Source organism: Oryctolagus cuniculus, chromosome 1 (genome assembly GCF_964237555.1).
Source record: "Oryctolagus cuniculus chromosome 1, mOryCun1.1, whole genome shotgun sequence".
Lineage (NCBI taxonomy): Eukaryota > Metazoa > Chordata > Mammalia > Lagomorpha > Leporidae > Oryctolagus > Oryctolagus cuniculus.
In genome coordinates this window covers 68,754,132-68,765,743 of record NC_091432.1, presented here as the reverse complement: position 1 = coordinate 68,765,743, position 11,612 = coordinate 68,754,132, and the positions used below count along the sequence as shown (strand labels likewise).

Below are 11,612 nucleotides of genomic sequence, written 5' to 3'. Positions count from 1 at the left end.
TTTTTTTAATATTTATTTATTTATTTGAAAGTCAGAGTTACACAGAGAGAGGAGAGGGAGAGAAAGAGAAAAAGAAAGAGAGAGAGAGAGAGAGAGAGAGAGAAAGAGAGATCTTCCATCTGCCGGTTCACTCCCCAGTTGGCTACAACGGCCGGAGCTGTGCTGATCCAAAGCCAGGAGCCTCCTCCAGGTCTTCCCATGTGAGTGCAGGGGCCCAAGGACTTGGGCCATCTTCTGCTTTCCCAGGCCATAGCAGAGAGCTGAATCAGAAGAGCAGCCGGGACTAGAATCGGCACGCATATGGGATACCAGCACTGAAGGCAGCAGCCTTACCTGCTACACTACAGCACTGGCCCCTGTAGCCACTCTTAACGAGAGTCTCCCACACACAGAGTTTGATGTTATGGTACTTACAGTGGTTCTTATTTGAGATCTTTTTATAACTAATTTGGTAAATTCTGCAATGTTTTGATCAAATGTGGACATTAAATTTTCACTGATGTTGGTAATCAGCCTGTTTTTGGATATAAGTTTTCTTTTTTTTTTTTTTTTTTTTTTTTTTTTTTGACAGGCAGAGTGGACAGTGAGAGAGAGAGACAGAGAGAAAGGTCTTCCTTTGCCGTTGGGTCACCCTCCAATGGCCGCCGCGGCCGGCACGCTGCGGCCGGCGCACCGCGCTGATCCGATGGCAGGAGCCAGGAGCCAGGTGCTTTTCCTGGTCCCCCATGGGGTGCAGGGCCCAAGCACCTGGGCCATCCTCCACTGCACTCCCTGGCCACAGCAGAGAGCTGGCCTGGAAGAGGGGCAACCGGGACAGAATCCGGCGCCCCGACCGGGACTAGAACCCGGTGTGCCGGCGCCGCTAGGCGGAGGATTAGCCTATTGAGCCGCGGCGCCGGCCCGGATATAAGTTTTCTTAAACACTGTGATTTTTCAGTGCTACTGTGAATCTGACTGTGGGGGAGGGACTAGGCCAAATTATAATACCACAAAGGTTGCTGATTTTGCTGATATTCGGTTGTTTTTCTTGAATAAATTCTGTTACAAGTTGGTTTTGCTGGTTTTTTCAAAGCTTGTATGGAGGACCAAATTTTCAAGTGATCCCATTCTCTGCCACTTTTGCTGACATTGTAGGTCTTTGTTTTTTTTTTTTTTTTAATTTTATTCTTTATTTTCATTTTATTTGAAAAGAAGAGAGACAGAAAGATGTTCCATTTACTGTTTCATTCTCCAAATGCCCCCAACAGCTAGAGCTGGGCCAGGTCAAAACCAGGAATCGGCAGCTCTGTCAAGGTCTACCATGTGAGCAGCAGGGACTCCAGTACCCGAGCCATCAGCTGCTGCCTTCCAGCACGCACAGCAGCAGAAAGCTGATCTGCAGCAGAGTAGCTGGGCTCCAGCCAGGCACTCAGATATGGATGCAAGCATCCCAAGCAGCAACCTGACTACTGTGCCACATGCCTGCCTCCAGCCTTTGCTTTTAATAAGTTACATCTGCAATTATCAAGGAAGATTTATCTGATTCACGGCTTCACTTATACAACCGATTCAATCCCTTTTAAACTAATTCAACACTTTGGTCAAACATTTTGGAATGCCTTATGTGTAACAGGACTAAACATTAGCAATGTAACCTCCCAGAGGAGCCCCCAGTCTTTTGGGGGATATGGTAAGCTAAGATTTTTTTCCTTAAGATTTATCTATCTACTTATTTGAAAGGCAGAGTGACACAGAGAGAAGGGAAATAGAGAGAAAGATCTTCTATCCACTGTTTGACTCCCCTAATGGCTGCAAGAGCCAGGACTGGGCCAGGCCAAAGCCAGGACATCCTGCTCTCCCATGTGAATGGCAGGGGCCCAATGTCTACCTTCATTCTGCACTGTCTCTTCTTAGTCCAAGTTTGTATCCTACCTGGCTTGTACTCCGAATGTCTTTAATAAGGAGTGGGCCTTTGGCCTAGAGGTTAAGATGCTGATTGGGATATCAGTGCCCACATTGTTATCAGAATGCTTGGGTTCTAGTCCCAGCTCCATTCCCAATTCCAGCTTCCTGCTAATGCATACAGTGGGAGGCAGCAGGTGATGGTTCAAGTAGTTGGGTCCCTGCCACCCACATGGGGAACCACATTGCATTCCTGATCCCTGGTTTTAGCCTGGCCCAGTCCTGATTGTTGCAGGTATTTGGAGAGCAAACCAGCAGATAGGGAGATTTCTCTGCCTCTCAAAAAAATGAAGAAAAAAAATTTAAAGTCTTTAAATAGTCTTCCTGTCTTCTGTTTCTCCAATTTCAGTCTCAATGAAGACATCAGAGGATCTTTTGAAAGGTATATGTGGTTAGGTAACTTCTGTACCTTTTGGTTTACATGTTTGTATAGTCTAGCCCTCACCCATTTCTCATATCTGGGTAGTCTTACCCTCTCTCAGGAAGCTTCTGCAACATGATGCTTCTTTTAGTTTCTCAAACTGAAATGATCTTAGCAGCTGCTGTAATCTCTAAAATAGTCTCCCTTGGTTCTACCCTACCTTCTGAAATCCTACATAAACATGAACTCAGCTTCTCCTAGCAAAACATGCTCCCTACTTAAGAGTTTCTGATTGTTCCAAAGCACCATTATTTAGCAAGAACTTGAGTGAATCTCAAAAATATAATGCTAATTGAAGGAAGACTCACGCAAAAGCATGTATACAGTATAATTCTACTTATATAAAGTTCTAGATTAGACATAACTAATTTATGATGAAAAAATCAGATTAGTAGTCTGAAAGGGAGAGTTGCTAGAAAGGGGAATGAGGAAACAGGGGTGATAGAAATGTTCTGTATATCGATGGAATGCATGTATTCATCAAAGATGTATACTTAAGATCTGTGCATTTCAGCAAATAAAATATATCTCATTAAAACATTATTTGGAAAATAAGAATCCTTATGATAATTTAAATAATACAATTCAGTTTATCATACATATAACACTATTTTTTTCACCTTACTGAGTCTATAAGCTGTCAATCAGGTACCACCTCTTCCAGGAAGCCCCTCTTAAGCCCTAAGACTGTTAGGTGCTCCTGTATCATCCTGCTTAATGAGCTACATATACATATATTTTTAAATTTTATAACCAGAAGCTTCTTCTGGGTCCCCCACATGGGTACAGGAGCCCAAGGACTTGGGCCATCTTCCACTGCTTTCCCAGGCCATAGCAGAGAGCTGGACCGGAAGTGGAGCAGCCAGGTCTTGAACCAGAGCCCATATGGGATGCCGGTGCTTCAGGCCAGGGCATTAACCTACTGTGCCACAGTACTGGCCCCAATGAGGTATATTATAATCATTTGTTTTTTCCTCCACATTTGAGCTTCTTGAACTATTAGCTCTCTATCATCAATGCCTGTCAAAATGCCTTACATAAAGATACTAAAATAATGGCAAATCTCATTTGCTACTCATCCAATCACATGAGTGAAGTTGGCATTACTGTTCCTGTTTCAGAAATGGAGAAACTGAGGCTCATAGTTTAAGACTTTCTTAGGACTCCAAGTCAATGCTTTTTCCACCCTAGCTGCTGCTTTTTTTTTTTTTTTTTTTTTTTTTTTTTTTTTTTTTGACAGGCAGAGGGGACAGTGAGAGAGAGAGAGACAGAGAGAAAGGTCTTCCTTTTCTGTTGGTTCACCCCCCCCCCCCCCCACAGTGGCCGCTGCGGCCGACGCGCTGCACTGATCGGAATGGGCCAACCTCCACTGCACTCCCTGGCCACAGCAGACTGCTGGAAAGGAAGAGGAGTGACCGGGACAGAATCCGGCGCCCCGACCGGGACTAGAACCCCGTGTGCTGGCGCCGCAGACGGAGGATTAGCCTATGGTGCCGGCCCACCCTAGCTTCTTCTAACTGAAAAGATATTGCTAAAGACCCCATTAAGTTTGCACACTAAGTAAGCACTCAATCTCAGTATTTCTTGGATAAGAAGGTACCAGCGATTCCAACCAGCCATTTCTAATTTCTATCTGAAAACAATGTTAACAGCAAAGGTAAATTCCTTAAGCCCTGAATTTTCTCCTGTTAAGTTTTTAAAATAAAGCCTTTTCCTTTACTGACAAATTAATATGTGCTTATCATAGAAAAAAAGAAAAAAGTTAAATACCTTGTAGCCTCAACATTCAGAGATAAGCACTCAATATTTTAGGGTATATCCCTTCAGTATTATTTGTACATAAAAATTTTTTGAGATTTAATTATTGGGGCCAGTGCTGTGGTGTAGCAGGTATAGCCACCACCTGCAGTGCTGGGATCTCACATGGGCACTGCTGTACTTCCAATCCAGCTCTCTTCTATGGCTTGGGAAAGCAGTAGAAGATGGCCCAAGTCCTTGGGCCCCTGCACCCATGTGGGAGACTTGGAGGAAGCTCCTAGCTCCTGGCTTCAGTCTGGCCTAGCCCTGGCCGTTGCAGCCATTTGAGGAGTGAGCCAGTGGCTGGAAGATCTCTCTCTCTCTCTCTCTTTCTCTCTCTCTCTGCCTCTCTGTAACTCTGCCTTTCAAATATAAATCTTTAATTTAAAAAATATTTATTTAGTTATTTATTTATTTGAAAGGCAGAGCTACAAAAGAGGGAGAGGTAGAGAGAGAGAGAAAGAGAGCAAGCGAGAGATATCTCTTCCATCAGTGATTTACTCCCCAAATGGCCACAATGCCAGGGCTAGGCCAGACTGAAGCCAGGAGCTCCTTCTGGGTCTCCCACGTGGGTGGCAGGGGCCCAAGCATCTTCTGCTGATTTCCCAGGCACATTAGCAGGGAGCTTGATCAGACATGAAGCAGCCGGGACTCGAACCAGGACCCATATTGGATGCTGGTGTCACAGGCTTTACTTGCTGAGCCACAATGTTGGCCCAGATTCTTCACAGTCAAACTGACAGCTGATAAAACCAAGCCAAGTACTCCATCGTTGTACAAGCCAGATGGCCTGGACACACAAGATCTGAGGAAGAATTAAGAGCCGAATTTTTGCTCAGGAGTCAGCAGTAGCTCCTAGGGGATACTGGAGGTTCTCAGTAGAGAAAGGCAACGGAAGCTGAGGGGGCAGCAGCAGGAGAGTTGGTATTATCCTGGCCCGACACCATAATAGTTAGGCTTTCAGACTCATTGTCTCTCTGATCAAGAAGTCTGTGACATCATAATCGGTAACATAAGACATCTATTTCAGTTTAAATTGCTGTCTTATTCAGACTCTGGAATCTGAGTATCTGCTAATATGGGAAGTTACGACCTACTGAGGACTTCTCTTAACTATAATTTAGAAGAAGGACTCTAATGGTTTGTTAAAACAAGGGTATCACTACCTGTGGATCATCTGCTGGGCCTGTTCCAAGATTCACCATCTTCACTGATCATCCTCGCCCTGTGATTAAAAGACAAAGGAACATGAAATTGAAAGGAATATTACAGTATTAACATTAACTTCTGGGGCTGGCACTGTGGCGCAGCAGGTTAACGCCCTGGCCTGAAGCACCAGCATCCCATATGGGCGCTGGTTCAAGACCCGGCTGCTCCACTTCCTATCCAGCTCTCTGCTATGGCCTAGGAAAGCAGTAGAAGATGGCCCAAGTCTTTGGGCCCCTGAACCCGCGTGGGAAACCCGGAGGAGGCGCCTGGCTCTGGCTTCAGATCGGCGCAGCTCTGGCCGTTGCGGCCAATTGGGGAGTGAACCAGCGGATGGAAGACCTCTCTCTCCCTCTCTCTCTGCCTCTTGTCTCTCTGTGTAACTCTGACTTTCAAGTAATATAAATAAATCTTTAAAAAAAAACATTAACTTCTACCTCCTGAAAACCCTGCACACAATGGGAAAACATGCTGCTGGGCATCTTAGTGAGCAAGCTGTCGGAGTTGCCAGACAGTACTAAATGGATTCATCTCTTAACTCCATCTCTCACATGTAACCATGTGGTCTTAAGAGTGCATAGCAAGGGATGGTGCTGTGGCTCAGTGAGTTAAAAGCCCGGCCTGCGTTGTCAGCATCCCATATGGGTGTCAGTTTGAGTCTCGGCTGCTCCACTTCCCATCCAGCTCTCTGCTAGGGCCTGGGAAAGCCGTAGAGATGGCCCAAGTCCTTGGGCCCCTGCACCCATGTGGAAGACCCAGAAGAAGCTCCTGACTCCTGGCTTCAGATCAGCCCAGCTCTGGCCATTGCAGTGATTTGGGGAATGAACCAGCGGATGCAAGAGCCTCCCCCACCCCACCGCTCTGGCTCCACCTCTCCCTGTAACTGTCTTTCAAATAAATAAAATAAATCTTTTTTTTTTTTTGACAGGCAGAGTGGACAGTGAGAGAGAGAGACAGAGATAAAGGTTTTCCTTTGCCGTCGGTTCACCCTCCAATGGCCACCGCGGTGGGTGCGCTGCGGCCAGCGCACCACGCTGATCCGATGGCAGGAGCCAGGTACTTATCCTGTTCTCCCATGGGGTGCAGGGCCCAAGCACTTGGGCCATCCTCCACTGCACTCCCGGGCCACAGCAGAGAGCTGGCCTGGAAAAGGGGCAACCGGGACAGAATCCGGCGCCCTGACCGGGACTAGAACCCGGTGTGCCAGCGCCGCACGGCGGAGGATTAGCCTAGTGAGCCGCGGCACAGGCCTAAAATAAATCTTACAGAGAGAGAGAGAGAGAGTGCATAGCAATAGAGTGATCCAGTAAGAATGGATTTATAAGAAGTTTAATTCTTACTATCCAAAGAGGAATATCTTTGTAATCCTCTGTCAACTGGTTCTAAGAGGTGGTGGTTTATAGTGACAATGCTGGACTTGGAACAAAAAGACAACAATTCTAGCTGAGTACCAGTAATGTGGCCTTCAGCAAAATTACTTCATTTCTCTTATCTTTCATTTTCTCATCTGTAAAGTGGTCATAATAACAGCTACTTTGCCTGCCTCACAGTATTACTATAAAGATTAAAGGAGGTATGGGGGAGAAAAGCTTTTATTTATTTATTTTAAAAATATTTATTTATCTACTTGAAAGAGTTAGGGAGGCCGGCGCCGTGGCTCACTAGGCTAATCCTCCACCTAGCGGCGCCGGCACACCGGGTTCTAGTCCCGGTCAGGGCGCCGGATTCTGTCCCGGTTGCCCCTCTTCCAGGCCAGCTCTCTGCTGTGGCCCGGGAGTGCAGTGGAGGATGGCCCAGGTGCTTGGGCCCTGCACCCCATGGGAGACCAGGAGAAGCACCTGGCTCCTGCCTTTGGATCAGCGTGGTGCGCCGGCCGCAGCGTGCCAGCCGTGGGGGCCATTGGAGGGTGAACCAACGGCAAAAAGGAAAACCTTTCTCTCTGTCTCTCTCTCACTATCCACTCTGCCTGTCAAAAAAAAAAAAAAAAAAAAAAAAAAAAAAAAAAAAAACAGTTAGGGACAGAGAAAAATCTTCCACCTACTGGTTCACTCCCCAAATGGCCACAACAGCCAGAGCTGGGCTGATTGAAAGCCAGGAGCCAGGAGCCTTTTCTGGGCCTTCCAAGTGGTTGCAGGGGCCCATACACTTGGGCCATCCTCTGCTGTTTTCCCAGGTGCATTAACAGGAAGCTGGATTGGAAGTGGAGAGGCTGGGACTCAAACCAGTACCCATATGGCATGCCGATGTCACTGGTGGTGGCTGTAGCTGTTATGCCACAATTCCAGCCTCAGCAAAGCTTTCTTTTAAAAAGTGAAACACTAGACCAATGTGAGATTTGTCATATACCTGCTGCTTATGCTATTCACAAGGACCCATATAAGAAGCAGAAGGTAGAAATCCTCCCCTTCTTTAAATACTTGGTGATATGCCTCAGTTTGCTTTGACATATATTTACTGCAGAGCCTCATCTAGCACTGTAGTTGTACACTGCCAGCATTCAGCTGGCACTGTCATAGGCGTCTGAAGAGCCCCTTGTCATAGCTGTATCTTTCCTCCAGTTATTAAGTTGGATAAAATGTTTTGCCATTAGGCATTCGCTTTCTAAAAATGACACTATGGAAACTGGGTCATGTTAATATGAAATTATTATACTGGTTTGAGCCAACTTTCCCCCTGTATTATTTAGTGGTTCCATTTCTGAGCAAAGCATTGGCTGTTTCACTAAATACTCAGCCACAAATAAATGTCTTATGGGAAATCTCAAACTTGTCATTTCTCAGATGAGATTTGTTAGCTACTCTCAAAAATCTCCTGAATTCTCCACTTTGATAGAAACAAGCCAGAACCCACTCAATCACTTAAGCTGCAAATTTAGAAAAAGCCTTGACTTTTCCCTCTTCTTCATCCACTGTGATCTTTACAATCACAAACGTGTTCCCCTCAATCTATTTCCAAATGCTAAGGATTTGACTTTAAAATAGCTCTACCATCTTTAACTATCCCCATCCTTTTTTTTTTTTTTTACTAATTAAATACTTTATTGAATAAATACAATACCAAACAAAAACGCATTCAAATGCTTTCTTAAATCAATTTTAAAGGCCTTTCTATTCAGGCTAATGACAAACACAATAAAGGCAGATATGCTAATTTAACATAATTGGCTGATTTTATACAGCACTTATACCTTTTAGTCCACAAGTATATTATTAAATGATAGAGAACATCTAATACAACCATTTCTTTTTTATTTTTTTATTTTTTATTTTTTTTATTTTTGACAGGCAGAGTGGACAGTGAGAGAGACAGACAGAGAGAGAAAGGTCTTCCTTTGCCGTTGGTTCACCCTCCAATGGCCGCCGCTGCAGCCGGCGCACTGCGCTGATCCGATGGCAGGAGCCAGGAGCCAGGTGCTTTTCCTGGTCTCCCATGGGGTGCAGGGCCCAAGCACCTGGGCCATCCTCCACTGCACTCCCTGGCCATAGCAGAGAGCTGGCCTGGAAGAGGGGCAACCGGGACAGAATCCGGCGCCCCGACCGGGACTAGAACCCGGTGTGCCGGCGCCGCAAGGTGGAGGATTAGCCTATTGAGCCACGGCGCCGGCTCTAATACAACCATTTCTACAGAACTAGGAAATAAATGTCTAAGAAAGAAAGATTTTACAGACCCCATCTTTTATACCCACCCCAACAGTCTAACTCTAAAGAGGAATAAGCCAATGACTTTCCTCACAAGAGCTCACGACTAATGTCGCTTTGCTATCAAAATCTGTATTTCTGATCCGTTATGAGCATTGAGACAAGATTCAAATATTCCCAAAGAAAGAAGCACAATGCATGTTGTGATCGCCTATTCAGCAACAGCGAGCACTGCATTCAAACTATCTCATCCCAGGAATTAAATAAGGTCAGCCACATTCATGGGCATTTCCTTCACTGTAGTATTGTAGAAAGTCTCAATGTCACGAAGAATCCTCTTGTCTTCTTCAGTAACAAAGTTTATAGCCACACCTTTCCTCCCAAATCGACCCCCTCTGCCAATTCTGTGAATATAGTTTTCACGATTGGTAGGTAGATCGTAGTTTATAACCAAAGACACTTGTTGTACATCAATCCCACGAGCCAACAAGTCAGTAGTGATCAGAACACGGCTTGATCCTGACCGGAATTCTCTCATGATGACATCTCTTTCCTTCTGGTCCATGTCACCATGCAGAGCAGAAACTGTGAAGTCCCTGGCATGCATTTTCTCAGTGAGCCAGTCCACTTTGCGCCTTGTATTGAGAAAAATAACAGCCTGCGTAATGGTCAGTGTTTCATACAAGTCACAAAGTGTATCCAACTTCCATTCCTCTCTTTCAACATTAATATAGAACTGTTTGATTCCTTCAAGGGTCAATTCTTCCTTCTTAACCAGAATTCGAATTGGATCTCTCATGAATTTTTTGGTCACTTCTAACACATCAGTTGGCATCGTGGCAGAAAGCAACACAACCTGAATACTGGTATTTAGTTTTTGAAAAATCTCATAGATTTGATCCTTAAACCCTCTGCTCAACATTTCATCTGCTTCATCCAAAACGAACATTTTGATCCATTTTGGAGAAAGGTATCTTCTGTTTAACATATCAAATACTCTCCCTGGTGTACCAACAACGATATGTGGTGCTTCTGCCTGCAATTTTTGCATTTCATTCCTAACGTTTGTTCCACCAATGCAGGCATGACAAGTTGCTCCCATATAGTCTCCAAGTGCCAGAATTACCTTTTGGATCTGTTGAGCCAGTTCTCTGGTGGGGGCCAATACTAGTGCTTGGGTCTCCTTGAACTCAATCTCCAACTGTTGCAGGATGGAAATAGCAAATGTGGCTGTCTTGCCAGTACCTGACTGAGCTTGAGCAATCACATCATACCCTTTAATGCAAGGAATAATAGCTCTTTGCTGAATAGCTGTAGGCTTCTCAAAACCGTAAGCATAGATGCCCCGAAGAAGAGACTCCTTTAAATTCATATCATCAAAGTTATCAACAATCTCATTCCAGTTGCTCTCGATGACACCATCGGGGTCCATTCCCTCTGGGCCGCCATGTTCTCTGTTATAGTCCGCAGAGCCACCAGACATGTCCGAACAGCCACTCAGCGCCCGACTGAAAAGTATCCCCATCCTTTCTGCTACTCTCATCTGTTCTACGGCAACTGCTTCCTAATACTTTGTTCATTTTGCCCCTCCTCCAGCCTCACTACCAACAAACCAATGCAGCTTAAAAACCCAAGACTCCTCTAAATGTGGAGGAGATAGAGTAAATTACCACCACGTGTCCCGTCCTGCAGCTTCAACAATCCAGCATACTGCCTCGTTATTACCAGCGATTTTACAGGCCACAAGAGTGGAGCCTAGAGAGACTGACAAGAGTTCCACTAGGTGTCTCATGATCCAACCCTTGCTCTTGAATTGAATGCCTCAGGTCTCTCAGGTGTAAAATTCAAGGCAGTAGTAACTCCGTATAAATAAGTAATATGGACATAGTGCCTAAAACAGTACCTGGCATGTGTACTCTGCTAACTTTAGCTACATTCATGACTATTCGTACGTCTTCACTGCTGCTAGACGCGTTACTAAGTGACTAAGGAGGAAATACAGCAAGAGTTCCATGTCTGGGGGGTTAGTTCTTTTCCCTTTGGCGCCCCATCTTTACTGCCTAACCTGCTCTTCACCCTGCGTCAATTCTCTCTTCGTCCCCTCGCCCGCCTGACACGTGGGGACACGTGGCTCGCGCGCCAGGTGCATAACTGGACCTGGCTGTGTCCACCTGACCTACGAACAGCCCGGGTGAGGCGGGGGCAGGAAACAGTCGTGAACTGAGCCGGGAGACTTCTGACCTCTAGAGGACGGTGGTCTCCACTTCCTGTGCGTTCTCAGGCCAAGAACTCCGTGTCTCAGGCCCGTTTCCTCTTCTGTAGAAAAAGGACTAATATTGTTCGTCCTTCTGCTCTGATAGGGGTACGGTGACGACCCTGAAGTTCCCAGAGAACCCTCGGCTATTCCAAGGCTACAGCCTCAGAAAGAGAGAAGCAAAGTGAGGGGTGGGGTCGCCTGAGAAACGCGGCCTGGTCTTCATGGACCTCCGAATGTTTTTCCTAGATTGTCTCGTTTCTATGGTCGATGGCCCTCAAATTTCCGCGCAGGCTAAGTTATTCTTCCGGGGTGGCTGCCACTGCTTCCGGGGCGGGTCGGAGCGAGGTGGGGT

General features: G+C 45.8%; 1 long non-coding RNA gene and 1 pseudogene across 1 annotated transcript; both read right to left on the bottom strand.

The window, feature by feature from the left end:
- On the bottom strand, positions 1 to 11,522 carry LOC127483708 (uncharacterized). The gene is made up of 3 exons (XR_007910215.2): positions 11,245 to 11,522; positions 5,326 to 5,384; positions 1 to 260 (listed from the first exon to the last, which is right to left on the bottom strand). It is a non-coding gene; the product is annotated as an uncharacterized lncRNA (long non-coding RNA).
- Positions 8,605 to 10,546, bottom strand: LOC100351055 (eukaryotic initiation factor 4A-II pseudogene; annotated as a pseudogene).
- Positions 11,523 to 11,612: the final 90 nt, after the last annotated feature.